The sequence below is a fragment of the Danio rerio genome, chromosome 8 (genome assembly GCF_052040795.2).
Source record: "Danio rerio strain M-AB ecotype USA chromosome 8, GRCz13ab, whole genome shotgun sequence".
Classification (NCBI taxonomy): domain Eukaryota; kingdom Metazoa; phylum Chordata; class Actinopteri; order Cypriniformes; family Danionidae; genus Danio; species Danio rerio.
The window spans coordinates 43,841,056-43,862,052 of record NC_141028.1 but is presented as its reverse complement, the minus strand read 5'-3'; the positions used below and the strand labels follow the sequence as shown (position 1 = coordinate 43,862,052).

The 20,997-nt window shown below is 39.7% G+C and overlaps 1 long non-coding RNA gene across 1 annotated transcript; it reads right to left on the bottom strand.

The window, feature by feature from the left end:
• Window positions 1–260: 260 nt before the first annotated feature.
• LOC147842803 (uncharacterized) lies at window positions 261–4,765 on the bottom strand. The gene is made up of 3 exons (XR_015498317.1): window positions 2,193–4,765; window positions 1,534–1,771; window positions 261–1,388 (listed from the first exon to the last, which is right to left on the bottom strand). It is a non-coding gene; the product is annotated as an uncharacterized LOC147842803 (long non-coding RNA).
• Between the last annotated feature and the right edge of the window lie 16,232 nt (window positions 4,766–20,997).

Genomic DNA, 20,997 nt, shown 5'->3' with positions numbered 1-20,997 from the left:
GGTATTAAGCTAATATCAAGTGCTATAAAGACCCCATTTCAAATAAGTAAAAAAAACAATGGTCAGTTCTTATACAGGACATCCCATACTATATGTGCTCTTCACATGAAACCTTTTTACTGCAGCATTTTAAAGACACTGGGTATTAACATATTTTATAGTGCTATAAAGAGCCCATTTCCAATAAGTAGAAAAAAACAATGGTAAGTTCTTAAACAGGACGTCCCATACTATGTGCACTTTACATGAAACCTTTTTACTGCAGCGTTTTGGAGAAACAGGGTATTAATATATTATAAAGTGCTATAAGGATCCCATTTCTAATAAGTAGAAAAAAACAATGGTCAGTTCTTAAACAGGACGTCCCATACTATATGCACTTCACATGAAACCTTTTTACTGCAGCGTTTTGGAGAAACAGGGTATTAATATATTATAAAGTGCTATAAGGAGCCCATTTCTAATAAGTAGAAAAAAACAATGGTCAGTTCTTATACAGGACATCCTATACTATATGTGCACTTCACATGAAATCTTTTTTACTGCAGCGTTTTGGAGAAACTGGGTATTAACCTATTATAAAGTGACATAAAAACCCAATTTCTAATAAGTAGAAAAAAACAATGGACAGTTCTTATACAGGACATCCCATACTATATGTACACTTCACATGAAATATTTTTTACTGCAGCGTTTTGGAGAAACGGGGTATTAACATATTATAAAGTGATATAAAATCCCCATTTCTAATAAGTAGAAAAAAACAATGGACAGTTCTTATAGAGGACATCCCATACTATATCTGTACTTCACATGAAACCTTTTTACTGCAGCGTTTTGGAGTATTAAGTTACTAATGTAATTCAAAACGTTATAAAGACCGCATTTCAAATAAGTAGAAAAAAACAATGGCCAGTTCTTATACAGTACATCCCATACTATAAATTTACTTCACATGAAACCTTTTACTGCAGCATTTTAAAGAAATGGGGTATTAACATACCCCATAATATAACAATTTAGTCTCCACTTTCCTTGCTAATATGCAACTCCCTCTCTGACTCCTACACTAACTATAAAAAAATACTAATGTTTTGCTTCTCACACTCTTTACACACCTGAAACTTGCCTACAGCAATTATTCATTGTTGCTCTAACAGTTGTGTAAATTGCTTCCTTGTCCTCATTTGTAAGTCGCTTTGGATAAATACGTCTGCTAAATGACTAAATGTAAATGTATAAAGTACTAAAAAGACCGCATTTTAAATAAGTAGAAGAAAACAATGGTCAAATCTTATACAGGACATCCTAATCAATGTGTGTACTTCACATAAAAGCTTTTTACTGCAGCATTTTAAAGAAACGGGGTATTAACATAATATAAAGTACTATAAAGACTGCATTTTAAATAAGTAGAAAAAAAACAATGGTCAGTTCTTATACAGGACATTCCATACTATATATGTACTTCACATGAAAACTTTTTACTGCAGCATTTTAAAGAAACGGGGGATTTAACATAATATAAAGTACTATAAAAACCCCATTTTAAATAAGTAGAAAAAAACAATGATCTGTTCTTATACAGGACATTTCATACTATACGTGTACTTCACATTAAACCTTCTTACTGCACTGTTTTGGAGAAACTGGTATTAAAATAGAAAAAAGTACTAATAAGACCCCATTTCAATTAAGTGGAAAAAATCAATGGTCAGTTCTTACATAGGACATCCCATACTATATGTGTACTTCACATGAAACCTTTTTACTGTAGCATTTTAAAGAAATGGGCTATTAATATAATATAAAGTACTACAAAGACCGCATTTTAAATAAGTAGAAAAAAACAATTGTCAGTTGTTATACAGGACATCCCATACTATATGTGTACTTCACATGAAAACTTCTTACTGCACTGTTTTGGAGAAGCGGGGTATTAACATAATAATATAAAATGATATAAAAAAACCCCATTTCAAATAAGTAGAAAAAACAATGGTCAGTTCTTATACAGGACATCCCATACTATATATCTACTTCACATAAAACCTTTTTACTCCAGCATTTTAAAGAAATTGGGTATTAACATAATATAAACACAGCATTTTAAATAAGTAGAAAAAAAACATTGGTCAGTTCTTGTACAGGACATTTCATAGTATATGTGTACTTCACATGAACCTTTTTACTGCAGCATTTTAAAGAAATGGGGTATTAACATAATATAAAGTGATATAAAAACCTCATTAAAAAATAAGTAGAAGAAACAATGGTCAGTTCTTATACAGGACATCCCATAATATATGTGTACTTCACATGAAACCTTTTTACTGCAGCATTTAAAGAAATGGGGTATTAACATACTATAAAGTGACATAAAAACCTAATTTCAAATAAGTAGAAAAAACAATGGTCAGTTCTTATACAGGACATCCTAAACTATATATGTACTTCACATGAAACCTTTTTACTTCAGCATTTTAAAGAAACGGGGCATTAACATAATATAAAGTACTATAAAGACTTCATTTTAAATAAGTAGAAAAAACAATGGTCAGTTTTTATACAGGACATCCCATACTATTTATGTACTTCACATGAAACCTTTTTACTGCAGCAATTTAAAGAAACTGGCTATTAACATAATATAAAGTATTATAAACACCCCATTTCAAATAAGTAGAAAAAAACAATGGTCAGTTCTTATATAGGACATCCTAATCTATGTGTGTACTTTACATGAAAACTTTTTACTGCAGCATTTTAAAGAAACGGGGGTATTAACCTATTATAAAGTGCTCTAAAAACCTCTATTCAATTAAGTAGAAAAAACAATGGTCAATTCTTATACAGGACATCCTATACTATATGTGTACTTCACACTAAACCTCCTAACTGCACTGCTTTGGGGAAATGGGGTATAGATCTAATATAAAGTGCTATAAAGACCGCATTTCAAGTAGAAAAAAACAATTGTCAGTTCTCATACAGGACATCCCATACTATGTGTGTACTTCACATACAATCTTTTTACTGCAGCATTTTAAGGAAACGGAGTATTAACATAATATAAAGTACTATAAAGACCACATTTTAAATAAGTAGAAAAAAATAATGGTTGATTCTTATATAGGACATCCAATACTATATATGTAACTATATATGTACTTCACATGAAACCTTTTTACTGCAGCATTTTGGAGAAATGGGGTATTAACCCATTATAAAGTGCTATAAAGACCACAGTTTAAATAAGTAGAAGACAACAATAGTCAGTTCTTATACAGGATATTCCATACTATATGGGTACTTCACATAAAGCCTTTTTACTTCAGTGTTTTGGAGAAACAGGGTATTAACATATTACAAAGTGCTATAAAGACCCCATTTCAAATAAGTAGAAAAAACAATGGTCAGTTCATATATAGGACATCCCATACTATGTGTGTACTTCACATGAAACCTTTTTATTGCAGCATTTTGAAGAAATGGGGTATTAACCTATTATAAAGTGCTACAAAGACCGCATGTCAAATAAGTAGAAAAAACAATGGTCAGTTCATATATAGGACATCCCATACTATATGCGTACTTCACATGGAACATTCTTACTGCAGCATTTTCGAGAAATGGGATATTAACATATTACAAAGTGCTATAAAGACCCAATTTCTAATAAGTAGAAGAAAACAATTGCCAGTTTTTATACAGGGCGTCCTATACTATACACATACTTCATGTGAAGACTTCTCACCAAATAATTTTGGAGAAATTATTAAAGACCCCATTTTTTAGAAGTAGAATACAAAAATAGTCAGTTTTTTTAGAGGACATCTCATAATATTTGCATACATCATATGAAGCCTTCTTACTACTACATTTTAGAGAAATGGGGCACTAACATAATATGAAGTACTATAAAGACCTCATTACTAATAAGTAGAAAAAACAATAGTCAGTTGTCATACAGGATGTCTTATACTTTATGCATACTTCATGTGAAAACTTATTACTGCACCATTTTCGAGAAATTGGGTATTAAACTTATAAATTGCTTTAAAGACCCCTTTTCTAAAAAGTAGAAAAAAATAACAATGCTCAGCTCTTCCTATTGCTGAATACTCGTAGAGGACATCCCATACTGTATGCATACCTAATATGAAACCTTCTTACTGCCACTTTTTGGAGAATTGGGCCATTAACATAATATAAAGTGCTTTATGTTTTTGTACAGGACGTCCCTCACTGTATGCATAATTTACATGAAACCATCCTACTGCGGCATTTTGGTGAAATAGGTATCAACTTAAAGTACTATAAAGACCTAATTTCTAATAAGTAGAAAAAAAACAACGGTCAGTTCTTGTATAGGACATCCCATACTACATGTATTTATCAGATGAAGACTTGTTACTGCAGTGTTTTGGAGAATTTGGGCATAAACATTATATAAAGTGCTTTAAATACCCAATGTCTAATAAGTAGAATCAATGGGCAGTTCACGTTCATGACATTCCATAATATATGCATACTTTACATGAAACCTTGTCACTGCAGCATTTTGGAGAAATGGAGGAATAATAACATTCAAAGTGTCATAAAGACCCAATGTCTAATAAGTAGAAGAAAACAATGGTCTGTTCTTAAAAAGGACGTCCCATACTAAAGGCGTACCTCATATGAAGACTTCTTACGGCAGCGTTTTAGAGAAAAGGGACATAATTACCTTTTAGATGGCTATCAAGATCCCATTTCTAATAAGTAAAAAAAAAAAAAAAAACGGTCAGTTCTTCAATGGACAATTCAGTGGTCAGTTAGGTTGATGGCATCATCCCAACTGTCTCAAGCTATTATTGTACCATTACAACAAAATGATATTATTGGGGATGATGAGTGGTGCTGCTCCAAATGTAGGGTACAAAGACAAAACAATTATGTTTGGTTAATTTCATAGAGATAGTTTACCCAAAAGTGAAAATGAACGCACTATGCACTGGCAATCAAATGGTTACAAACATTTATTAGTTCCTTCTTTTGGTTGAACACAAAAGATATTTAGAATGAACTTGAAAACTGGTAACCATTGACTTCCATTTTAGAAAAAAAAAACAATTACTATGGAGGTCAATAAATATAGTTCCTCAACAGGAAGGGAACTGCAATTTTGTGTATCCCTGACACATTTGGAGTTGTGGAAAACTGTGATGTGCTGTCTGTCCTTGACACATTCGTCCTGTATCAAAACTGACCATTATTTTATTCTACTCATTCGAAATGGACACTTTATAGTCATCTGAAGACTAATAACGCCCCATTAATCCAGATCACTGCAGTAACAAGTCTTCCTATGAGGTATGCATATAGTATGTGATGTCCTGTAAAAGAAATGACTGTTCTTTTTTCTACTTATTAGAAATGAGGTGTTTGTAGCAATCTAAAAGGTAACAATGTCCCAATTCTCCAAAACGATGCAGTAACAAGTCTTCGTCTGAGATATGCATATAGCATTGCATGTCCTGTATGACTGATCAATGTTTTCTTCTGCTTAATAGAAATTGGGTCATTATAGAACTTGCTGCAGTAAGAAGTCTTCATATGTACAAGAACTGATGATTTTATGTACTTATTAGAAATTGGGTGTTTATATCCATCTGAAAAGTAATAATGTCCCAGTTCTCCAAAAAACTGAAGTAACAAGTGTTCATGTGAAGTACGCTTATAATATAGGATGTCCTGCATAAAAGCTGACCATTGTTTTTTTTCTACTTACAAGAAATTGGGTCTTTGAAACACTTTAAATTATGTTAAACCTCATTTCTCAAAAACCCTGCTGTAATAAGGTTTTTATGTGAAGTACACATTTAGTATGGGAAGTCCTGTACAATAACTAATCATTGTTTTTTTTATACTTTTTAGAAATGGGGTCTTTATAACATTTTGAATTATAATAATACCCAATTGTTCAGTAAAAAGGTTCCATGTGAAGTACAGATATAGTATGGGATGTCATGTATAAGAACTGACATTGTTTTTTTTTTCAACTTATTTGAATTGGGGTCTTTATAACACTTTATAATATGTTAATACCTAATTTTTCCAAAACACTGGAGTAAAAAGGTTTCAGGTCAAGTACACACATAGTATGGGATGTCCTGAATAAGAACTGACCACTGTTTTTTTTCTAAATATTTGAAATGCGGTCTTTATAGCACTTTATAATATTTTAATACCCAATTTCTCCAAAACGCTGCAGTAAAAAGGTTTCATGTCAAGTGCAGAAAGTATAGGATGTCCTGTATAAGAACTGACCATTGTTTTTTCTACTTATTTGAAATGGGGTTTTTATATTACTTTATATTATTATGTTAATACCCCATTTCTCCAAAACAGTGCAGTAAAAAGGTTTCATGTGAAGTACACACATAGTATGGGATGTCCTGTATAAGAACTGACTATTGTTTTTTTCTACTTATTTGAAATGCGGTCTTTATAGTACTTTATATCAGGTTATTACCCCGTTTCTCCAAAACAGTGCAGTATAAAGGCTTTTTGTGAAGTGCACATATAGTATGGGATGTCCTGTATAAGAACTAACCATTATTTTTTTCTACTTATTTGAAATGTGGTCTTTATAGCACTTTATATTAGGTTAATACCCCGTTTCTTTAAAATGCTGCAGTAAAAACGTTTCATGTGAAGTACAGATATAGTATGGGATGTCCTGAATAAGAATTGACCAATGTTTTCTTTTTTACTTATTTAAAATTGGGTTTTTATATCACCTTATATTATGCAAATATCCCATTTCTTCTAAACAGTGCAGTGAGAAGTTTTTATGTCAAAGACGCATATAGTATGGCATGTCCTGTTTTGGAACTGACCAATGTTTTTTCTACTTATTTGAAATGGGGTTTTTATATTACTTTATATTATTATGTTAATACCCCATTTCTCCAAAACAGTGCAGTAAAAAGGTTTCATGTGAAGTACACACATAGTATGGGATGTCCTGTATAAGAACTGACTATCGTTTTTTCTACTTATTTGAAATGCGGTCTTTATAGCACTTTATATCAGGTTATTACCCCGTTTCTCCAAAACAGTGCAGTAAAAAGGCTTTTTGTGAAGTGCACATATAGTATGGGATGTCCTGTATAAGAACTGACCATTATTTTTTTCTACTTATTTGAAATGTGGTCTTTATAGCACTTTATATTAGGTTAATACCCCGTTTCTTTAAAATGCTGCAGCAAAAAGGTTTCATGTGAAGTACATATATAGTATGGGATTTCCTGAATAAGAATTGACCAATGTTTTCTTTTTTACTTATTTAAAATTGGGTTTTTATATCACCTTATATTATGCAAATATCCCATTTCTTCTAAACAGTGCAGTGAGAAGTTTTTATGTCAAAGACGCATATAGTATGGCATGTCCTGTTTTGGAACTGACCAATGTTTTTTTCTACTTATTTGAAATGCGGTTCTTATAGCACTTTATAATATGTTAATACCCAATTTTTTTAAATGCTGCAGTAAAAAGGTTTCATGTTAAGTACACAAAGTATAGGATGTCCTGTAAAAGAACTGACCATTGTTTTTTCTAATTATTTGAAATGAGGTTTTTATATCACTTTATAGTATGTTAATACCCCATTACTCCAAAACAGTGCCGTAAGAAGGTTTAATGTGAAGTACACGTATAGTATGGGATGTCCTGTATAAGAACTGACCATTGTTTTTTTCTACTTATTTGAAATGGGGTCCTTATAGCACTTTATATTATGTTAATTCCCCATTTCTCCAAAGTGCTGCAGTAAATAGGTTTTATGTGAAGTACAGGTATAGTATGGGATGTCCTGTACAAGAACTGACCATTGTTTTTTTCTACTTATTTTAAATGTGGTCTTTATAGCACTTTATATTAGGTTATTACCCCGTTTCCCCAAAACAGTACAGTAAAAAGGTTTCATGTGAAGTACACATTGTAACGGGGAGACTGACACGGAGGGATCCATTTTGCAGTATTTATTAAGTCACACTTAAACATCAACACCTCGCACGGCTGTGCGAACATACAACATACAACTCAACGATGATTAGCAGATAACAGAGGCAGAGTGATTACCAGGCTAGAGTCAAGGGCAGGCAGCGTGGTTCAGAGTCCGTAATACAGGCTTTAGTCAGAGGCGGGCAGCGAGAATCAGAGTCCGTGTAATCAGGCTTTAGGTCAAGGGCAGGCAGAAGACAGAGCAGAGTCGAGGAACGGGCTGAAGTGGTAAACGGGAGATCAGGCAGGATAGAACGCTCAGAAATGTTGGCCGGGGCTAAACAAGACTTCGCAATGGAGTGTGTGTGTGAGCTGCTTATATGTGGTACGTGGGTCATTAGTGAGATGGAGAACAGGTGTGCTGGGTGGGATCTGAGTGAGAAGGATGACGTAATGGTTAGAAGTCCGGAGATGGTGACCTCTGCTGGTCAGCGAGGGGAATGACTGGGGCCGAGTCGGTGACAGAACCCCCCCCCAACGAACGGCTCCTGAAGTCAGGCAATTCTCGACGCCGGGGTCTTCCACGGGGGCGAGGGGCCGGCATCTCCGGATGTTGTGAGTGGAACTCTTCCAGTAGTGTAGTGTCGAGGATGTCCTTGCGGTTAATCCAAGATCTCTCCTCCGGGCCGTACCCCTCCCAATCAACGAGGTATTGGAGTTGTCCGCCCCGGCGTCTGGATTTCAGGATCTCGTGGATCTGGTAGGCCTCTTCACCATCAATCATAAGAGGCGGGGGACCCTGTTCACCGGCTGCCACCTCCCTATCCGTCTCGGCTGGACCAGCAGCAGGCTTGAGCAGAGAGACATGGAAAGTGGGGGAAATACGAAAATGGTTAGGGAGTGTCAGTCTGAACGAAACAGGAGATATTTGTCTTTCTATCTGGAAAGGACCCACGTACCTGGGACTGAGTTTCTTGCAGGGCAGCTTGAGGCGTAAGTCGCGGGTGGAAAGCCATACCCATTGTCCTGGGGAATACATGGGACCAGGACGTCGGTGTCGATCGGCTTGTTCCTTGAAACGCCTTATGGCGTGAGAGAGGTGAGTATGAGCTGCGTTCCAGACCTCTTCGCAGTTTTTAAACCAGGTATCCACCGCAGGGAGTTCAGAGGTCTCACCGGACCAGGGAAAGAGCGGAGGTTGGAAGCCCAGCACGCATTGAAATGGGGTTAATCCTGTAGATGCCTTTCTGAGGGAGTTCTGAGCATATTCTGCCCACATCAAAAATTTGGCCCATTCGTTCTGGTTCGAATGACAATACGTGCGGAGGAATCTGCCGATTTCTTGGTTCAAGCGCTCTGTTTGCCCGTTGGATTGGGGATGATAGCCGGATGTTAGGCTAACGTTGATTTGGAGATTTTTAAAGAATGCTGACCAGAGTCGGGATGTAAACTGGGGACCTCTATCCGACACGATGTCTTCGGGGAGACCATAGTACTGAAACACACACTCGCAGAGTAATTCGGCCGTTTCCATGGCTGTGGGCAGTTTGGAAATGGGGATAAGGCGACAGGATTTTGAAAACCGGTCCACTACGGTGAGGATGGTGGTTTTGCCCTGAGATATGGGTAAATCGGTGATGAAATCTATAGCGATGTGTGACCAGGGGCGATGTGGCACCTCCAGGGGTTGGAGTAATCCAGCTGGACGGTGACGGGAGTGTTTGGACATCTGACAGGGTGAGCATTTGTTAATGAAGTTGATTACATCCTTGTGTATGGATGACCACCAGTAGCGAGATTAAATCATTTGCACAGTGGCTGTGCTGCCTGGGTGACCGGAACTGGGGTGGTCATGTACCTCGGAGATGAGTCTTTCTCGAAGCGACGGGGGAACAAAGATTTTATTCTCCGGACAGGGCTGCTGAGAAGGATTATTTTCTGCGGCTTGGAGGATCTCCTGATCTATATCCCACTGGATGGGAGCGACAATTAGAGGACTTTTGATTATGGGCTCGTCAGGGATTTCAGAGGTCTCCTCGTCTGAGAGGCGGGACAGAGCATCTGCTTTGATGTTTTTCGAACCAGGGATATAGGTGACTTGGAAGTCAAATCGGGTGAAAAACAGCGCCCATTTTGCCTGTCTAGGATTCAGACGTTTACAAGACCGGATGTATTCTAGGTTCTTGTGATCAGTGATGACGATGAAAGGGTGTTTTGCGCCCTCAAGCCAGTGTCTCCATTCCTCTAGCGCAGCTTTCATGGCGAGGAGTTCTCGGTTTCCCACATCGTAGTTCCGTGCAGCGGAGTTAGGCTTGCGAGAATAGAATGCACAGGGATGGAGCTTCTTATTCACTAGGGATTGTTGGGACAGGATGGCTCCAATTCCAGTGTTGGACGCGTCAATTTCGACTACAAAGGGTTGTTCGGGATCAGGATGACGCAGAATGGGTGCACTGGAGAAGCGAGTCTTTAGCTGGGTGAATGCTCGGACAGCGTCGGGGCTCCATTTAAGGCGAGCATTGTTGGCTTTGACCATGGCGGTCAGTGGGGCAGCGACTGAACTGAAGTTCCGTATGAAGCGCCTGTAGAAGTTAGCAAAGCCCAGGAATCGTTGTAGTTGCCTGATGGTTTCGGGTTGCGGCCATTGTGTCACAGAGTCAACCTTTTGCTGGTCCATGGCCACGCCTTCTGGACTGATAATGTAGCCCAGGAATGAGATGCAGGTCTGGTGGAATTCGCACTTGGAGCTTTTTGCATACAGCTGGTTTTTAATGAGACGTTTGAGCACTGCCCGAACGTGCTGGATATGCTCAGATAGCGAATTGGAATAGACCAGGATGTCGTCAATATATACTATGACCCATTTGTTGAGCATGTCTCTAAATATCTCATTTACAAATGCCTGGAACACGGAAGGACTGTTTGCTAGGCCGAAGGGCATAACGAGATATTCATAGTGGCCGTCAATTGTAGAGAACCCGGTTTTCCACTCGTCTCCCTGTCGTATGCGGATGAGGTTATAGGCACTACGGAGGTCCAACTTAGTGAAATACTGGGCGGATCGGAGTTGTTCAAGGGCGGCAGGAACCAATGGTAATGGGTAGCGGTATTTGACTGTGATCTCATTCAAGCCTCGGTAATCAATGCAAGGGCGTAAGCTGCCATCCTTCTTCTTAACGAAGAAAAACCCTGCTGAAGCGGGAGAAGTAGATGGTCGAATGAATCCTTTCTCTAGCTCCTCAGAGATGTACTTCTTCATAGCCTCAGTTTCAGGTTGTGAGAGAGGGAAGATGCGACCACGAGGGGGCGTGGTGCCGGGTAGCAGCTCAATGGCACAGTCATTATCACGATGAGGAGGGAGCTTAGTAGCCTTCTGCTTATTGAATGCTTCAGTTAGATCGTGATACGCATCAGGAACATGCTGGAGTTCAGAGTCTTCGGTCTTGTTAATTGTGTTGATCTGGATAGGGGAAACAGGATGCAGACATTGGGTAAAGCATTGATTGCTCCATTTTATGATCTCACCAGTTCTCCAAGAGACTTGAGGGTCATGCTGTTGTAGCCATGGTAACCCAAGAATCACAGAGTGTTTAGGGGAGTTGATGGCAAGAAGGGAAATTTCTTCTTCATGGAGAGAGCCTGTTTGAAGCAAGATTGGCAGGGTCTGGAATTTTATACGTCCTTCTCCCAAAGGGCGCCCATCTACAGCAGTGATGGCTATGGAGGAATCACAGGAGGTTAAAGGAATGGAGTGAGTGGTGGCAAACGTGTAATCAATAAAGTTACCAGCGGCTCCTGAATCGATCATGGCCATAGTCTCAATCTCATCTCCATCGTTTCTCAAAGTGACAGGTAGATTCACAACATTATTAGTGGTAGTGAACATAGTGGTTGCACTCACCGAGAGGGTTCTAGGGAGAGGCTTGTTGGGACATAAAACCTTCGTATGACCTGGAAGTCCGCAGTAAATGCACAGGTGATTTTTCCTCCGTCGTTCTCGCTCTTCTGGGTTCAGACGGGTTCTACCCAATTGCATGGGTTCAGCGGAGGTTTCAGGGGATACAGGACTGGAAGCAATTGAGCAGAGCGGATTGCGAGTGCGGAGGAGAGTGTCTAACCTTATGGAAAGCTCGATTAGTTGATCCAGAGTTTTCCCATCGTCACGACATGCCATCTCTCGCTGCAATTCTGGCTTTAGAGCCCTTCTGTAGAGCGTGACAAGCGGATCGTCAGCCCAGCCAGTTTGCGCTGCCAAGGTGCGGAACTGCAGGGCGAACTCAGCTGCGGAGCGATCTCCCTGTTGGATACACAATAGCTCCTCGCCAGCGTTACGACCACCCTCCGGATGATCGAACACAGTGCAGAAACGTTTGAGAAAGTCATTAAACGAGGGAAATATCGGGGTACTGTCTGGCCAAACTGCAGTAGCCCAGTCTAGCGCTTTCCCAGTGAGCAGTGAGCACACAAAAGCAATTTTCCCGTTCTCGTCCTTAAACAGATGGGGTTGTTGGGCGATAAACAGTTTGCATTGCAATAGAAAGCCTTTACATTTTGCTGGGTTACCTGAGAACTTGTCAGGAAAAGCCAATCGAACTCCGGAAGTCATCGGGGGTTGTGCAACAACAAGTGGACTTGGAGAGTAGTTGGCGGTGGGTTGCGCAGTGACAGCAGCTTGCAGGTTTTGGAGGGATTTCACCAGTTCATCTGTTAACTGAGTTAGGTGTGTTAGTTGTTGTTGGTGGGTTGACAATACCTGAGCTTGTGTTGTGACTTCGTGAGACAAAACCTGGATGGCTGCGGGATCCGTGTTAGGCGAAGTCTTCTGTAACGGGGAGACTGACACGGAGGGATCCATTTTGCAGTATTTATTAAGTCACACTTAAACATCAACACCTCGCACGGCTGTGCGAACATACAACATACAACTCAACGATGATTAGCAGATAACAGAGGCAGAGTGATTACCAGGCTAGAGTCAAGGGCAGGCAGCGTGGTTCAGAGTCCGTAATACAGGCTTTAGTCAGAGGCAGGCAGCGAGAATCAGAGTCCGTGTAATCAGGCTTTAGGTCAAGGGCAGGCAGAAGACAGAGCAGAGTCGAGGAACGGGCTGAAGTGGTAAACGGGAGATCAGGCAGGATAGAACGCTCAGAAATGCTGGCCGGGGCTAAACAAGACTTCGCAATGGAGTGTGTGTGTGAGCTGCTTATATGTGGTACGTGGATCATTAGTGAGATGGAGAACAGGTGTGCTGGGATCTGAGTGAGAAGGATGACGTAATGGTTAGAAGTCCGGAGATGGTGACCTCTGCTGGTCAGCGAGGGGAATGACTGGGACCGAGTCGGTGACACACATATAGTATGGGATGTCCTGTTTAAGAACTGACCATTGTTTTTTTTTCTATTTATTTAAAATAAGGTCTTTATAGTACTTTATATTATGTTAATACCCTGTTTCTTTAAAATGCTGCAGTAAAAAGGTTTCATGTGAAGTACATAAATAGCATGGCATGTCCTGTATAAGAACTGACCACTGTTTTTTCTACTTATTTGAAATGCAGTCTTTATAGTACTTTATATTAGATTAACACCCCATTTCTCAAAAGCAGTGCAGTAAGATGGTTTATAGTGAAGTACACATATGGTATAGGATGTCATGTAAAAGAACTGACCATTGTTTTTTCTACTTATTTGAAATTAGGTTTTTATATCACTTTATAGTATGTTAATACCCCGTTATTCCAAAACAGTGCAGTAAAAAGGTTTCATGTGAAGTACAGATATAGTATGGGATGTCCTGTATAAGAACTGACCATTGTTTTTTTCTACTTATTAGAAATAGGGTCCTTATAACACTTTAAATCATATTAATATACAATTTCTCCAAAACAGTGCAGTAAGAAGGTTTAATGTGAAGTACACATATAGTATGAAATGTCCTGTATAAGACCTGACCATTGTTTTTTTCTACTTATTTAAAATAAAGTCTTTATAGTACTTTATATTATGTTAATACCCCGTTTCTTTAAAATGCTGCAGTAAAAAGCTTTTATGTGAAGTACACACATAGATTAAGATGTCCTGTATAAGATCTGACCATTGTTTTTTTCTACTTATTTGAAAGGGGGTATTTATAGTACTTTTTCTATGTAACACCCTGTTTCTCCAAAATGCTGCAGTAAAAAGGTTTCATGTGAAGTACACATATAGTATGGGATGTCCTGTATAACAACTGACAAATGTTTTTTCCTTCTTAATTAAAATGCGGTCTTTATAGTACTTTATATTACGTTAATATCCCGTTTCTTTAAAATGCTGCAGCAAAAAGATTTCATGTGATGTACACACATAGATTAGCATGTCCTGTATAAGATCTGACCATTGTTTTTTTCTACTTATTTGAAATGGGGTTTTTATACAACTTTATGTTATGTTAATACCTCATTTCTCCAAAACAGTGCAGTAAGAATGTTTCATGTGATGTACACACAAAACATGGAATGTCTTGTACAAAAACTGACCATTGTTTTTTTCTACTTATTTGAAATGGGGTCTTTATAGCACTTCATATTATCTTAATACCCCATTTCTCTAAAATGCTGCAGTAAATAGGTTTCATGTGAAGTACAGATATAGTATGGGATGTCATGTATATTAACTGACCATTGTTTTTTTCTACTTATTTAAATTGGGGTCTTTATAACACTTTGAAATATAATATTATACAATTTCTCCAAAACACTGCAGTAATAAGGTTTCATGTGAAGTCCACACATAGTATGGGATGTCCTGTGTAAGAACTGACCATTGTTTTTTTCTACTTATTTAAAATGCGGTCTTTATATTATTTTATATTATGTTAATACCCCGTCTCTTTAAAATGCTGCAGTAAAAAGGTTTCTCGTGAAGTACATATATAGTATGGGATGTCCTGTGTAAGAACTGACCATTGTTTTTTTCTACTTATTTAAAATGCGGTCTTTATATTATTTTATATTATGTTAATACCCCGTCTCTTTAAAATGCTGCAGTAAAAAGGTTTCATGTGAAGTACATATATAGTATGGGATGTCCTGTATAAGAACTGACCATTGTTTTTTTCTACTTATTTGAAATGGGGTCTTTATAGCACTTTATTTTATGTTAATACCCCATTTCTCTAAAATGCTGCAGTAAATAGGTTTCATGTGAAGTAGAGATATAGTATGGGATGTCGTGTATAATAACTGACCATTGTTTTTTTCTACTTATTTAAATTGGGGTCTTTATAACACTTTGAAATATAATATTATACAATTTCTTCAAAACACTGCAGTAATAAGGTTTCATGTGAAGTCCACACATAGTATGGGATGTCCTGTGTAAGAACTGACCATTGTTTTTTTCTACTTATTTAAATTGCGGTCTTTATAGTATTTTATATTATGTTAATACCCCGTCTCTTTAAAATGCTGCAGTAAAAAGGTTTCATGTGAAGTACATATATAGTATGGGATGTCCTGTGTAAGAACTGACCATTGTTTTTTTCTACTTATTTAAAATGCGGTCTTTATAGTATTTTATATTATGTTAATACCCTGTCTCTTTAAAATGCTGCAGTAAAAAGGTTTCATGTGAAGTACATATATAGTATGGGATGTCCTGTATAAGAACTGACCATTGTTTTTTTCTACTTATTTAAATTGGGGTCTTTATAACACTTTGAAATATAATAATATACAATTTCTCCAAAACACTGCAGTAAGAAGGTTTCATGTGAAGTTCACACATAGTATGGGATGTGCTGTATAAGAACTGACCATTGTTATTTTTCTACTTATTTTAAATGCGGTCTTTATAGTATTTTATATTATGTTAATACCCCGTCTCTTTAAAATGCTGCAGTAAAAATGTTTTATGTGAAGTACACATAGAGTATGGGATGTCCTATATAAGAACTGACCATTGTTTTTCTCTACTTATTAGAAATAGGGTCCTTATAACACTTTAAATCATATTAATATACAATTTCTCTAAAACAGTGCAGTAAGAAGATTTAATGTGAAGTACACATATAGTATGGGATGTCCTGTATAAGAACTGACCATTGTTTTTTTTCTACTTATTTAAAATAAACTCTTTATAGTACTCTATATTATGTTAATACCCCGTTTCTTTAAAATGCTGCAGTAAAAAGCTTTTATGTGAAGTACACACATAGATTAGGATGTCCTGTATAAGATCTGACCATTGTTTTTTTCTTCTTATTTGAATTGGGTTTTTTATAGCACTTTAAAATATGTTAATACCCTGTTCCTCCAAAACACTGTAGTTAAAAGTTTTCTTGTGTAGTACAGATATAGTATGGTATGTCCTGTATAAGAACTGACCATTGTTTTTTCCTACTTATTTGAAATGTAGTCTTTATAGCACTTTTTATTAGGTTATTAGCCCGTTTCTCCAAAACAGTGCAGTAAAAAGATTTCATATGAAGTACACATATAGCATGGGATGTTCTGTACAGGAACTGATCATTGTTTTTGTCTACTTATTGGAAATTGGGTCTTTATAACACTGAGTAATGTTAATACCCAATTTCTCCAAAACACTGCAGTAACAAGTCTTTATTTGAAGTTTAGAATGTGATGTCCTGTATCAGACCTGACTATTGTTTTTTTCTACATATTTTAAATGAGCAATTTTTTTCCAAATTGCTGAAGTAAAAAGTATTCAGATGTAGTATATATGCATATAGCATGGGACATCCAGTATCAAACCAGATCAGTCTTTTATTTAACTTATGTCAAACAATGTATTTATAGCACTTTAAAGACTTTATAGCTCAATAATAGCACATTTCTCCAAAATGCTGCAGTAAGTTATTATGAGGTATGCATATAATATTGGTGTCACCGACTCGGTCCCAGTCATTCCCCTCGCTGACCAGCAGAGGTCACCATCTCCGGACTTCTAACCATTACGTCATCCTTCCCACTCAGATCCCAGCACACCTGTTCTCCATCTCACTAATGACCCACGTACCACATATAAGCAGCTCACACACACACTCCATTGCGAAGTCTTGTTTAGCCCCGGCCAGCATTTCTGAGTGTTCTATCCTGCCTGATCTCCCGTTTACCACTTCAGCCCGTTCCTCGACTCTGCTCTGTCTTCTGCCTGCCCTTGACCTAAAGCCTGATTACACGGACTCTGATTCTCGCTGCCCGCCTCTGACTAAAGCCTGTATTACGGACTCTGAACCACGCTGCCTGCCCTTGACTCAAGCCTGGTAATCACTCTGCCTCTGTTATCTGCTAATCATCGTTGAGTTGTATGTTGTATGTTCGCACAGCCGTGCGAGGTGTTGATGTTTAAGTGTGACTTAATAAATACTGCAATGGATCCCTCCGTGTCAGTCTCCCCGTTACAGAAGACTTCGCCCAACACGGATCCCGCAGCCATCCAGGTTTTGTCTCACGAAGTCACCACACAAGCTCAGGTACTGTCAACACACCAACAACAACTAACACACCTAACTCAGTTAACAGATGAACTTGTGAAATCCCTCCAAAACCTGCAAGCTGCTGCCACTGCGCAACCCACCGCCAACTACCCTCCAAGTCCACTTGTTGTTGCACAACCCCCGATGACTTCCGGAGTTCGATTGGCTTTTCCTGACAAGTTCTCAGGTAACCCAGCAAAATGTAAAGGCTTTCTATTGCAATGCAAACTGTTTATCGCCCAACAACCCCATCTGTTTAAGGACGAGAACGGGAAAATTGCTTTTGTGTGCTCACTGCTCACTGGGAAAGCGCTAGACTGGGCTACTGCAGTTTGGCCAGACAGTACCCCGATATTTCCCTCGTTTAATGACTTTCTCAAACGTTTCTGCACTGTGTTCGATCATCCGGAGGGTGGTCGTAACGCTGGCGAGGAGCTATTGTGTATCCAACAGGGAGATCGCTCCGCAGCTGAGTTCGCCCTGCAGTTCCGCACCTTGGCAGCGCAAACTGGCTGGGCTGATGATCCGCTTGTCACGCTCTACAGAAGGGCTCTAAAGCCAGAATTGCAGCGAGAGATGGCATGTCGTGACGATGGGAAAACTCTGGATCAACTAATCGAGCTTTCCATAAGGTTAGACACTCTCCTCCGCACTCGCAATCCGCTCTGCTCAATTGCTTCCAGTCCTGTATCCCCTGAAACCTCCGCTGAACCCATGCAATTGGGTAGAACCCGTCTGAACCCAGAAGAGCGAGAACGACGGAGGAAAAATCACCTGTGCATTTACTGCGGACTTCCAGGTCATACGAAGGTTTTATGTCCCAACAAGCCTCTCCCTAAAACCCTCTCGGTGAGTGCAACCACTATGTTCACTACCACTAATAATGTTGTGAATCTGCCTGTCACTTTGAGAAATGATGGAAACGAGATTGAGACTATGGCCATGATCGATTCAGGAGCCGCTGGTAACTTTATTGATTACACGTTTGCCACCACTCACTCCATTCCTCTAACCTCCTGTGATTCCTCCATAGCCATCACTGCTGTAGATGGGCGCCCTTTGGGAGAAGGACGTATAAAATTCCAGACCCTGCCAGTCTTGCTTCAAACAGGCTCTCTTCATGAAGAGGAAATTTCCCTTCTTGCCATCAACTCCCCTAAACACTCTGTGATTCTCGGGTTACCATGGCTACAACAGCATGACCCTCAAGTCTCTTGGAGAACTGGTGAGATCATAAAATGGAGCAATCAATGCTTTACCCAATGTCTGCATCCTGTTTCCCCTATCCAGAGCAACACAATCAACGAGACCGAAGACTCTGAACTCCATCATGTTCCTGATGCTTATCACGATCTAATTGAAGCATTCAATAAGCAGAAGGCTACTAAGCTCCCTCCTCATCGTGATAATGACTGTGCCATTGAGCTGCTACCCGGCACCACGCCCCCTCGTGGTCGCATATTCCCTCTCTCACAACCTGAAACTGAGGCTATGAAGAAGTACATCTCTGAGGAGCTAGAAAAAGGATTTATTCGACCATCTACTTCTCCCGCTTCAGCAGGGTTTTTCTTCGTCAAGAAGAAGGATGGCAGCTTACGCCCTTGCATCGATTACCGAGGCTTGAATGAGATCACGGTCAAATACCGCTACCCATTGCCATTGGTTCCTGCCGCCCTGGAACAACTCCGATCCGCCCAGTATTTCACTAAGTTGGACCTCCGTAGTGCCTATAACCTCATCCGCATACAACAGGGAGACGAGTGGAAAACCGGGTTCTCTACAGTTGACGGCCACTACGAATATCTCGTTATGCCCTTCGGCCTAGCAAACAGTCCTTCCGTGTTCCAGGCATTCGTAAATGAGATATTTAGAGACATGCTCAACAGATGGGTAATAGTATATATTGACGACATCTTGATCTATTCCAATTCGCTATCTGAGCATATCCAGCACGTTCGGGCAGTGCTCAAACGTCTCATTGAAAACCAGTTGTATGCGAAGAGCTCCAAGTGCGAATTTCACCAGACCTGCATCTCATTCCTTGGCTATATTATCAGTCCAGAAGGCGTGGCCATGGACCAACAAAAGGTTGACTCTGTGACACAATGGCCACAACCCGAAACCATCAGGCAACTACAACGATTCCTGGGCTTTGCTAACTTCTACAGACGCTTCATAAGGAACTTCAGTTCAGTCGCTGCCCCACTGACCGCCATGGTCAAAGCTAATAATGCTCGCCTTAAATGGAACCCCGACGCTGTCCGAGCATTTACCCAGTTAAAGACTCACTTCTCCAGTGCACCTATTCTGCGTCATCCTGATCCCGAACAACCCTTTGTCGTCGAAATTGACGCGTCAAACACTGGAATTGGAGCCATCCTGTCCCAGCGATCCCTAGTGAATAAGAAGCTCCATCCCTGTGCCTTCTATTCTCGCAAGCTTAACTCCGCTGAACGGAACTACGATGTGGGAAACCGAGAACTCCTCGCCATGAAAGCTGCGCTAGAGGAATGGAGACATTGGCTTGAGGGCGCAAAACACCCTTTCATCGTCATCACTGATCACAAGAACCTAGAATACATCCGGTCTTGTAAACGTCTGAATCCTAGACAGGCAAGATGGGCGCTGTTTTTCACCCGATTTGACTTCCAAGTCACCTATATCCCTGGTTCAAAAAACATCAAAGCAGATGCTCTGTCCCGCCTCTCAGACGATGAGACCTCTGAAATCCCTGACGAGCCCATAATCAAAAGTCCTCTAATTGTCGCTCCCATCCAGTGGGATATAGATCAGGAGATCCTCCAAGCCGCCGAAAATAATCCTTCTCAGCAGCCCTGTCCGGAGAATAAAATCTTTGTCACCCCGTCGCTTCGAGAAAGACTCATCTCCGAGGTACATGACCACCCCAGTTCCGGTCACCCAGGCAGCACAGCCACTGTACAAATGATTCAATCCCGCTACTGGTGGTCATCCATACACAAGGATGTAATCAACTTCATTAACAAATGCTCACCCTGTCAGATGTCCAAACACTCCCGTCACCGTCCAGCTGGATTACTCCAACCCCTGGAGGTGCCACATCGTCCTTGGTCACACATCGCTATAGATTTCATCACCGATTTACCCATATCTCAGGGCAAAACCACCATCCTCACAGTAGTGGACCGATTTTCGAAATCCTGCCGCCTTATTCCCATTTCCAAACTGCCCACAGCCATGGAAACGGCTGAGTTACTCTGCGAGTGTGTGTTTCGGTACTATGGTCTCCCCGAAGACATCGTATCGGATAGAGGTCCCCAGTTTACATCCCGACTCTGGTCAGCATTCTTCAAAAATCTCCAAATCAACGTTAGCCTAACATCCGGCTATCATCCCCAATCCAACGGGCAGACAGAGCGCTTGAACCAAGAGATCGGTCGATTCCTCCGCACGTATTGTCACTCGACCCAGAACGAATGGGCCAAATTTTTGATGTGGGCAGAATATGCTCAGAACTCCCTCAGAAAAGCATCTACTGGATTAACCCCA